Genomic DNA, 10,876 nt, shown 5'->3' with positions numbered 1-10,876 from the left:
CCAGGCCAATTTTCAGCGCTGTCTCGTTTTGAATGACAATTGCACAGTCATGCAACACTACCCAAACTTTTTAGCATTTTTTGAGACTGATAGAGCTTTCTTTTGGTGGTATTTGACCCCTTCCCGACCAGCCGACGCAGTTATACTGCGGCAGGTTGGCTCCCCTGAGCGAACCGTCGTAGCTATACGTCGACACGCCCTTTGACAACTAGGGGCGCACACGCCTGCAGCGCGACCACAGAGCCGATGCGCGTGCCCGGTGGTTGCTATGACTGCTGGGCACCCGCGATCGCTCCACATAGAGACAGAACGGAGATCTGTCAATGTAAACAGACAGATCTCTGTGCTGTCAGGGGTGAGGAGAGCGATCTGTTGTTCATACTAAGTATGCCTCTCCCAGGCAGTCCCATCCCCCCACAATTAGAATCACTCCCTAGGTCAGTGATGGCGAACCTTGGCACTCCAGATGTTTTGGAACTACATTTCCCATGATGCTCAACTACACTGCAGAGTGCAAGAGCATAATGGGAAATGTAGTTCAAAAACATCTGGAGTGCCAAGGTTAGCCATCACTGCCCTAGGTAATCGCCCCCTACTGTTAACCCTTTTCCTTCCAGTGACATTTACACAGTAATCAGTGCATTTTTATAGCACTGGCCGCTGTATAAATGCCAATGGTCCCAAAAATTTGTCACTATGGCCCTTATAGTGGTTGTAAAGGCCGAAAAGGTTTTATATCTTAATGCATTCTATGCATTAAGATAAAAAAAAAAAAAAATTCTGTGTGTAGCAGCCCCCTAATACTTACCTGAGCCCCATCTATATCCAGCAATGTACGCCCGGGACTCTCCCTCCTGATTGGCTGAGACACAGCAGCGGTGCCATTGGCTCACGCTGCTGTCAATCAATGTCAGCTAATCAGCAGAGAGAGGGCGGAACCAAACAAAACTGCGGCTCCGTGTCTGAATGGACAGCAGCGGCTTGGGTGCCCCCACAATGAGCTGCTTGTTGTGGGGGCATTCAACAGGGGGAGGGGCCAGGAGAGCTGAAGAGGAGGATCTGGCTGCTCTGTGCAAAACCCTTGCACAGAGCAGGCAAGTATAACATGTTTGTTATTTTTAAAGGGAAAAAAAAAAAGGAAAAATTAGACTTTAATATCACTGTAAGGATGAACAAGCTGAAAATAGATGCTGATTGGTTACTCTGCACAGCTGCTCCAGATTCCATGTGCACCAGTTGTAGTAAATTCCCCTCTATCGTGTGAATGATCCTAAATTACCTCCCAAAATCAGCATTTACAGTTTAGGCACAGCTGAGAAAGAAATCAGGTGTCCATTCTATCTTTGGCCACACACAGTCACGTAGAACCAAAGCTAAGTTCACATAGGTGTGTTCCTGATCTGCAGGCAAAACGCGTTGCCCTTTAGCAGATGTACAGGGTGCCATTAATTCTTAACAGCATCAGAAAATATCTGAGTGCCAAAACTACATGGGACCGCATGGATGCGTTTTTGAAAAAGGGTCGGGGGACTTTTCGCCACTGCATTTCTTGCGAGTACAGCAGCCCATTTAAATGAAGGGGTCGCTGTACCTGCACATATGTGAACCTAGACTAAATATACCTCTTTCACCACAAAACAGAAGAACTAATGCAAACGTTTGTGTACACAAATTGCACCATAACGAATGCGATTTAACAAATGGACTCACTCAGCCAGAAAACGGCATTCTAAATGTACAATCTACAGCCAGAGTAGGGCTGGGATCACACTGATGCAATGCGAGAAATGCACTGGAATCTTTGCGTTTCTTGCACTGCATAGCAATTGCGCTGTATTCATGCGATCTGCTGCTTGACACCCCAAAAGGAGATTGAATCGCATGAGTATGAACAGCTATGTGATCCAATTCCAGTCAGGCAAAAAAAAGGTGCCTGTACCCTTTTTCATGCAGATGCAGCATGACTTGAGCCATACAAAATGATGGGCTCAAATCACACCGCACAGAATCGCATGTGATTTGCACAGGAATGCATTGTGACGCATCACATCAGTGTGAACCCAGCGTAAGCAACAAAAAGCGATCTGGAAGTCACATCCCCAATCCTAGAGACCCCCTGATCAGAGTCACCTAGCTGAGAAGAAGGCTCCCCAGCCCCATGGCACGCATTATCTCACTGAATGTGGGCCCTCAATAGACACATACCGCTCAGATCCGTCAAAACAGCTGCTGCTTGCGTCACTGTCGCAACTGGCAAGTCACGTGACACCCCCAGACTTGGCGCATGCGCCCTGGCAGCCCAGCAGACAATACTCACTGCGCCATCACAACAATAGTGAAGGCAGACCCTGCAATGGAGACGAGCACACTGGACTCTGAGGACGTCAGACACAGCCAGAGCGCTGAGCAGAAGCCCGGCGCCTCCACCGCCCGAACCCGCCTGCCGGAATCGCCTCCTCTTCGCATCTTCACCCTCCTGCAATTCGAGAACCTTCTTCCAGGGGCAGCCATTCCCGGGTGACGCCACTACCCTAGCAACCAATCGGAGGCCGCAGGTTTGTTTCTAACTGCCAGCTCGTACCGGGTTGAAGCTGCCTTTTCCGTGACGTAGGGTTGGGGGAGGGGCTCTGCGGACAGAGGCACACAACGAGCGAGCGCTTTATTAGAGCACTGAGAATGGATTGTAGGGAATGTGAACGTGTGCTATTGCCGCGTGTCCGCTCCCTGCCCCCTCGCACTACGTTGCTCCTCTGTGGGTGATAAGTCGGGCTGCCTGTCATTGTCACCCCACGCTCGCCGCAGACTGTATGTGCCTGTGAGTGACAGCATTGGCTCCGCCCCGCCAGCCCGCCAATGGGACGAGGCGGTGTGCAGTCACGTGGGCCGCGGAGCTGCGTCCAATCAGTTTCGGGTCGCTGAGGGCTGTGTGGTGGGGAGGGGGGGAGTGTGTAGAGAGAAGGGGGGAGGGTGGACTAGAGAGACAGAGGGAAGAAGAGGGGTGTGAGCGCTGCTGTGTGAACGCTGCCGGGCTACTGAGCGCCTTACGGCTATTCACCCCGACACCGCTCAACGTCCGAGTCTGAGGGGAGCCCGACACAGCCTTGTGCTAGCAGGTGAGCAGTCCGGGGGGGTCACATGGGGAGGGGCGCGCAGGCCTACCAGAGGGGGAGGGGTGACAGAAGGTGCGGGTCACGTCACTGGGGTCACCCGTGTTGTCTATGTGGCCGGGAGGTGGAGGCCTGACTTCCCGGGGGGAGTGTGTGAGTAGCGGGCCTGACTACTGAGGAGAGAGGAGCACTGACCGGCCTGCCTGTCCTCCTCACTGCTACACTGTGCCGGTCCTCATCTCCTCGCCGCTACACTGTGCCGGTCCCCATCTCCTCGCCGCTACACTGTGCCGGTCCCCATCTCCTCGCCGCTACACTGTGCCGGTCCCCATCTCCTCGCCGCTACACTGTGCCGGTCCCCATCTCCTCGCCGCTACACTGTGCCGGTCCTCATCTCCTCGCCGCTACACTGTGCCGGTCCTCATCTCCTCGCCGCTACACTGTGCCGGTCCTCATCTCCTCGCCGCTACACTGTGCCGGTCCCCATCTCCTCGCCGCTACACTGTGCCGGTCCCCATCTCCTCGCCGCTACACTGTGCCGGTCCCCATCTCCTCGCCGCTACACTGTGCCGGTCCCCATCTCCTCGCCGCTACACTGTGCCGGTCCCCATCTCCTCGCCGCTACACTGTGCCGGTCCTCATCTCCTCGCCGCTACACTGTGCCGGTCCTCATCTCCTCGCCGCTACACTGTGCCGGTCCTCATCTCCTCGCCGCTACACTGTGCCGGTCCTCATCTCCTCGCCGCTACACTGTGCCGGTCCTCATCTCCTCGCCGCTACACTGTGCCGGTCCCCATCTCCTCGCCGCTACACTGTGCCGGTCCCCATCTCCTCGCCGCTACACTGTGCCGGTCCCCATCTCCTCGCCGCTACACTGTGCCGGTCCCCATCTCCTCGCCGCTACACTGTGCCGGTCCCCATCTCCTCGCCGCTACACTGTGCCGGTCCCCATCTCCTCGCCGCTACACTGTGCCGGTCCTCATCTCCTCGCCGCTACACTGTGCCGGTCCTCATCTCCTCGCCGCTACACTGTGCCGGTCCTCATCTCCTCGCCGCTACACTGTGCCGGTCCTCATCTCCTCGCCGCTACACTGTGCCGGTCCTCATCTCCTCGCCGCTACACTGTGCCGGTCCTCATCTCCTCGCCGCTACACTGTGCCGGTCCTCATCTCCTCGCCGCTACACTGTGCCGGTCCTCATCTCCTCGCCGCTACACTGTGCCGGTCCTCATCTCCTCGCCGCTACACTGTGCCGGTCCTCATCTCCTCGCCGCTACACTGTGCCGGTCCTCATCTCCTCGCCGCTACACTGTGCCGGTCCTCCACCATGGATCCCCAGATTGGGTCTAAATTAATTCAGCAATCACATTGTTACAGCAGAAGCCATCAGGCTTAATGAAGTGGTCCTGCAAGGCTCTGAATGAAACCTTCCTTCTGCTGTAACTATGTGATCGCTGAATAAAGTTTTGGACCCATTCTGGAGATCCTTGGTGTGCTGGTGACATTCTCTCGCTCTGAGTATATAGTATCTCACAAAAGTGTGAGTACACCCCTCACATTTTTGTAAATATTTTATTGTATCTTTTCATGTGACAACACTGAAGAAATGACACTTTGCTACAATGTAAAATAGTGAGTGTACAGTTTGTATAACAGTGTAAATTTACTGTCCCCTCAAAATAACTCAATTGGGCCCAAAGTGTCAATATTTTATGTGGCTGCCATTATTTTCCAGCACTGCCTTAACCCTCTTGGACATGGAGTTCACCAGAGCTGCATAGGTTGCCACTGGAGTCCTCTTCCACTCCTCCATGACGACATCACGGAGCTGGTGGATTTTAGAGACCTTGCGTTCCTCCACCTTCCCTTTGAGGATGCCCCACAGATGCTCAATAGGGTTTAGGTCTGGAGACATGCTTGGCCAGTCCATCACCTTTGCCCTCAGCTTCTATAGCAAGGCAGTGGTCGTCTTGGAGGTGTGTTTGCAACGTTATCATGTTGGAATGCTGCCCAATCTCCGAAGGGAGGGGATCATGCTCAGCTTCAGTATGTCACAGTACATGTTGGCATTCATGGTTCCCTCAATGAGCTGTAGCTACCCAGTGCTGGCAGCACTCATGCAGCCCCAGACCATGACACTCCCACCACCATGCATGACTGTAGGCAAGACACACTTGTCTTTGTACTCCTCACCTGATTGCTGCCACACACGCTTGACACCATCTGAACCAAATATGTTTATCTTGGTCTCATCAGGCCACAGTTCCAGTAATCCATGTCCTTAGTCTGCTTGTCTTCAGCAAACTGCTTGTGGGTTTTCTTGTGCATCATCTTTAGAAGAGGCTGCCTTCTGGGATGACAGCCATGCAGACAAATTTGATGCAGTGTGCGGTGTATGGTCTGAGCACTGACAGGCTGACCCCCCACCCCTTCAACCTCTACGGCAATGTTGGCAGCACTCATACATCTATTTCCCAAAGACAACCTCTGTATATAACGCTGAGCATGTGCCCTCAACTTTATTTATTTTAGGTACTTATATAGCGCCGTCAATTTACGCAGCGCTTTACATATACATTATACATTCGCATCAGTCCCTACACCCTCAAGGAGCTTACAATCTAAGGTCCCTAACTCGCATTCATACATACTAGGGCCAATTTAGACAGGATCTAATTAACCTACCAGCATGTCTTTGACTTCTTTGGTGGACCATGGCGAGGCCTGTTCTGAGTGGAACCTGTCCTATTAAACCGTTGTATGGTCTTGGCCACCATGTTGCAGTTCAGATTCAGGGTCTTGGCAATCTTCTTCTAACCTAGGCCATCTTTATGTAGAGCAACAATTTTATTTTTTTCCGTTTCTGAGAGTTCTTTGCCATGTTAAACTTCCAGTGACCAGTATGAGAGAGTGAGAGCGATAACATCAAATTTAACACACCTGCTCCCCATTCACACCTGAGACCTTGTAATTCCGTGTACAGACAATCGGAATTTCCGACAATAAATGTTCGATGCAAGCTTGTTGTCGGAAATTCCGACCGTGTGTAGGCTCCATCTGACTTTTTTTTTTTTGTCAATCTCTGACCAACAAAATTTGTAAGCTGGTTCTCAAATTTTCTGACAACAAAATCCATTGACGTAAATTCTGATCGTGTGTACAAAATTCCACGCATGCTCGGAATCAAGCAGAAGAGCCGCACTGGCTATTGAACATTTTTCTTGGCTCGTTGTACGTCACCACGTTCTTGATGTTTGGAATTTCCGACAACATTTGTGCGACAGTGTGTATGCAAGACAAGTTTGAGCCAACATCCGTCGGAAATAAATCCAGGATTTTGTTGTCGGAATGTCCGATTGTGTGTACGCAGCATTACACTTACGAGTCACATGACACCGGGGAGGGAAAATGGCTAATTGGGCCCAATTTGGGGTGTACTCAGTTTTGTTGCCAGCAGTTTAGACACTAATGGCTGTGTGTGTGTTATTTTGAGGGGACAGCAAATTTACACTGTTATACAAGCTGTACACTCACTACTTTACATTGTAGAAAAGTGTCATTTCTTCAGTGTTGTCACATGAAAAGATATCATAAAATGTTGTGTACTCACTTTTGTGAGATACTGTATATGGTTTCAGTCAGTGGTCGCTGCAGCACCCACTTACATTTACATACACAGGAATTTCTACAGGAACGTGTGCATTTGGAATCTTGTGGCTGAGCAAGGTGGCAACATCCCAAATATTTCAGAGAATAAAAAGTGTTGTCGGTGTAAAGCTGCCCACACTTGGGTCAAAATTTTGCCAGTTCAACTGGAGCTGGCAAAATTTTGAGTCCTGTATGTCTGTTTTGTTTGTAAGAAGTTGATCTATCGATCAACTTCCACGAACAGTCCTGCTGGAAAATTTTATATTTGGTTAATGCTTGCAGTCAATGGGTTGCAGTATTGATCAGTGTATTCTGATGGAGGAGGAGTCCTGCTGTCACAGAAGACAATGATACAGCAGGAAGGATTTTCCCATTCACCTAAATGTGTGGATGAGTAAATCGGGTCAGTGGTTTTTGTTAAACCTGCTGGCTGGAAAAAAAAAAAAAAAACCTGATGCATGTATGGCCAGCTTTAGGAAATTTCATGTCATCACTAGATACAAAAATATACATGCAAGATAATGGCACTGCAAGCTGGGCTGGCAAGATCTCTGCTTCCACTCCCTGTGCCTGACTTTCAGTCTCCACCCCACAACAGAGTCCTTCCATGGTAGATAAAGTCAGCAACCAGGTAAGGATGAATAAAATGTATTTTTATTTTTTCCAAGGATGTTCCAAGCAGAGCCAACACTAATGCGTTTCAAGTGCTCGACCAACCCCAAGCTTCGGGAATCTGCTTGCCCATCTGTGGGCCCCCCCACATATATACGTATGTACAAACATAAATGCACTTGGTGGGGTGCCTATGCTTGAAAACGGTGATTGCGATGCACATGTTACATATCGCCATGCACACTGGAATGAGAGCAGTAATTCTAGCACCAGACCTCCTTCGTAGCGATTTTAAAGCATCACCTATGGAAAATATAGGGTGCTAACATGTTGGGTATCTATTTACTCTGAGCAACTTCGGCTTTTATAGTTTGCCAAAAAAATTGGTAATTTTATTGCGTTTTTGTGCCCCCTAAAATTAACTTTTAGTGTGTGTTTTTGTTTTTGGTTTTTTTCCTCCTTTGCGGTAATATTGTGTGACATAAATTGTCGCTACCACCATTTTATTCTCCAGGGTGTCTGCTTTCAGAAAATATATAATGTTTGGGGATTTTATGCAATCTTCAGGCCTACAATTGTTTTAATCGTGTGCAAAAAATGCAATAACGGCTCTGGCTGTTAAAGGATAAGTTCACTTTTGGGAACTTGTTCCACTCGTAAGATTTGTTAAAAAAAAAAAAAAACTGGCTTCTTGATTCAAAGCAAATCTGTCAAGCTCTGCCCTATGCTAAGGCCTTGATAGCCTGAAAGGTGTTAGCTCTGTTTGGAACATGTTTATTGCTTGGACAAAATAGGTACAAAAATGTTTTTAAATTCTTTTAATAAAAGCCATGGAACTTTATTACAGTAGAAATTAAAACCTATTAAAACAGGCTGGGTTAAGTATAAACACCAATATACGCCAATGAACATGATTAAATAGTACAGATGAATGGATATAAATGTAGATTCCATAGCTGATGTGGTCTTACTAATGCACTTTGAAGCAAAGATGTACCTTTTTATCTATGAACAAAAGTAACATTACATCCATATAGATTCCCGCCAATGGATGAAGAATAGAGAAACATACATCTAATCATAATTCATCACAATTACATATGGGATAAATTATATGATATTTGGGCAGCAGGCAATCTGTCCTTGTGTCGGGGCCCAGTGTTTAGTTGCGCGTTTCACAAAGTGCGACAACATTCAAGATAAAGATACCTGTATTCTGAAAGGAACCTGTTCATACCTGAGTGTGGTGTTATGTGAAGCTCAAAAAAGTTGTACAAGCTTCTCTGGGGCAGAATCCAGGCATTTCCATCCCCTTCTATCCCCCATGGAAGTGCCTGGGGAAAAAAAAAAAAAAAAAACGTGTTTATGCACATTTTGTAAGGTGCTCCTATTTGAAAAAAAGTCCACGAGGACAAAAACACAGAATTCTGCACCTATACTGCAAGAGCCTCTAAATCGCCTGGCTGCATTTACGCTGAAGTGTGAATGGGGGCTGAGTTGTGCTTGTGCCCCAGTTTGTCCCACATTTCTATTTTTTGAGCTGCAGATTATCTATATTAATCCTGAGTGCTTTAGGGGCCATGTTTTTCAGCTTTCCCAAAACAAAGGCAGAGAGAAAAGGTGACACAAAAGCATGCCATGCTGATGCAGGCTATACAAAATGAGAGGTCAGCTCTGGGTTTTCCAGTGGGACTGTTTTTCTGCAATCACAGTAAATACTTTTTAAGGTGGCAGTTTGAAATTTTTTTGATCTGTTCCAATGCTTTGTATCAATTTACATACATTTTTTTTTTTTTTTTGTACACAAAATATTTTTTATGTGTAGTAGAATTGTTTGCTTCTTTTGTGTGTGTGTGTTTTTTCCTTTTTTTTTTTTTTTTTCTCCAAAACATCAGCTTGATTAGTTTGTAGTTGTGTACAATTGCATCATCAAGTATTTCCTGGATTTTTTGCCAATGCTTCTTTCTGTGGTCTAGTATGTTTCTTCTCCTGTGTTTTGTCTCAGGGGAGAGCAGCCAGGTCACTAGAGTGCAGGAGCTGCTGCTTCTTTACCTCTGTGGGTAAGAGACAGGTGTCCCCCCCTGGCATCATCTTGTACAGCACAGGTTATGGTGTCCTTTGTTTGTCTCAAGATCTGTGTCTGGAGAGGTATAGTTGTATTTGTATTCTGTGCACTATTGTACAGGGGATGATTTGTTTGTGCCAGTGGAGGTGGTGTTGTGGCTGTGCGGCGTGTTTTGTTGCTGAGGATTGGTCATGAAAGAGCAGCAGGAATGGCTGCTGAATGTGTCACTGCCCATCTGCCTGCATTACTATCGCTCCAGGCTGCTGTAAGCTAAGCCTCTGTGTCTGTGCTTTTTACTTTCCCTTTTATCACGTACACAAGTTACCCTTCCCAGGTAATAACTATATACAGAATTAATAGCAAGTTTATCCTTCTGCGTTTCCTACAATTTATATTCCGTGTCAAGTAATGAACCTTCCCTAAAGGCTTTAAAGTATGCCATCATCAGTTATTTTGTTTATAATAAATGTGTATATGTCCCCTTCTGAATCCTATGTTGCTGTTTTTATCTATTAATAAAGTATACATTTTTAGGTCTGTCTATGATTTTGTGTGATAGAAGCAGAGGGAATAAAGGGGGTGTGTACCTCGTCAGGCGAGCATCCAGAGACAATGCAACTCAGGCATGAATGCCGCATAGAAAGGAAGAAATGGCACATCTTAGCAGTAAGCTCGCCAGCAGCAGTTTGACATGGCATTGACTCATGCTTACTGCTGTTTTGCTTCTGTATTCATGCCCTACTTGGCTTGTGCCTGATCTTGTGTCTGGCATGGAGTTGACTGCTCCACCTTCTTTTCTAGTGCACACTGAAATGTTGCTGTGTCTTTGAAACCAATATTTTCTGAGTTCTATGTGGCAACAAATAGGTAGCACAAACCAGTGAACATCTCTGTAAATACTTTTGTAGGTTGTTTTTTTAACTCTAACTAGGTAGATCCCTCCACTGCTGCAGTAAAAAAAAAAAAAAATCTTTGAGTGATCTTAACAGATTTCACAAAATTCTTCTGGCAACCACAGCTTATTTTCAACTTCTGATTCAAATGGTTTGTTTAGGCCTTATTTACAGTTGTGCGTGTGCAAGCATATGTGCTGTGGCGTGCATTGTAATTAATTCTTATGCGAACCTAGAGCTACACGTTTCTGGATAAAATAAGAATCAATTTTTTGCTTAAAATAAGATCACAATTCCCAGTGTAGCACCATCGTTCACATTATACAGAAAATTTGGTTAACTTTACTGTTAAGTTTTTTTTTTTTTTCTGTTCATTAAAGTTTATTTTTTCCCCAAAAATTGCTTTTGAAAGACTGCTGTGCAAATACAGTGTGACACAAAATATTGCACCGACTGCCATTTTATTCTCTAGGGTATTTGCTAAAAAAAATGTATGTAATGTTTGGGGGTTCTAAGTGATTTTATAACAAAAAATACTCTATTAAATCATCT

The 10,876-nt window shown here is 46.7% G+C and overlaps 1 protein-coding gene across 4 annotated transcripts in view; it reads left to right on the top strand.

Moving 5' to 3' along the window:
• Positions 1-2,282: 2,282 nt before the first annotated feature.
• ANKRD12 (ankyrin repeat domain 12) overlaps positions 2,283-10,876 on the top strand; it is a 222,323-nt gene continuing 213,729 nt past the window's right edge. For 2 of the 4 annotated variants that reach the window (XM_073631356.1, XM_073631353.1), the window contains exon 1: positions 2,935-3,113. The gene's annotated coding sequence lies outside the window, so the exon portion shown is untranslated. Of the gene's footprint in view, positions 2,556-2,934; positions 3,114-7,098; positions 7,386-10,876 lie in introns of those variants that run through there. The other 2 variants (XM_073631354.1, XM_073631355.1) reach the window with 2 other exon arrangements.

The sequence above is a fragment of the Aquarana catesbeiana genome, linkage group LG05 (assembly GCF_042186555.1).
Source record: "Aquarana catesbeiana isolate 2022-GZ linkage group LG05, ASM4218655v1, whole genome shotgun sequence".
Classification (NCBI taxonomy): Eukaryota; Metazoa; Chordata; class Amphibia; order Anura; family Ranidae; genus Aquarana; species Aquarana catesbeiana.
Note: the sequence above shows the minus strand (reverse complement) of the source record. Positions and strands in the feature narration are given on the sequence as shown.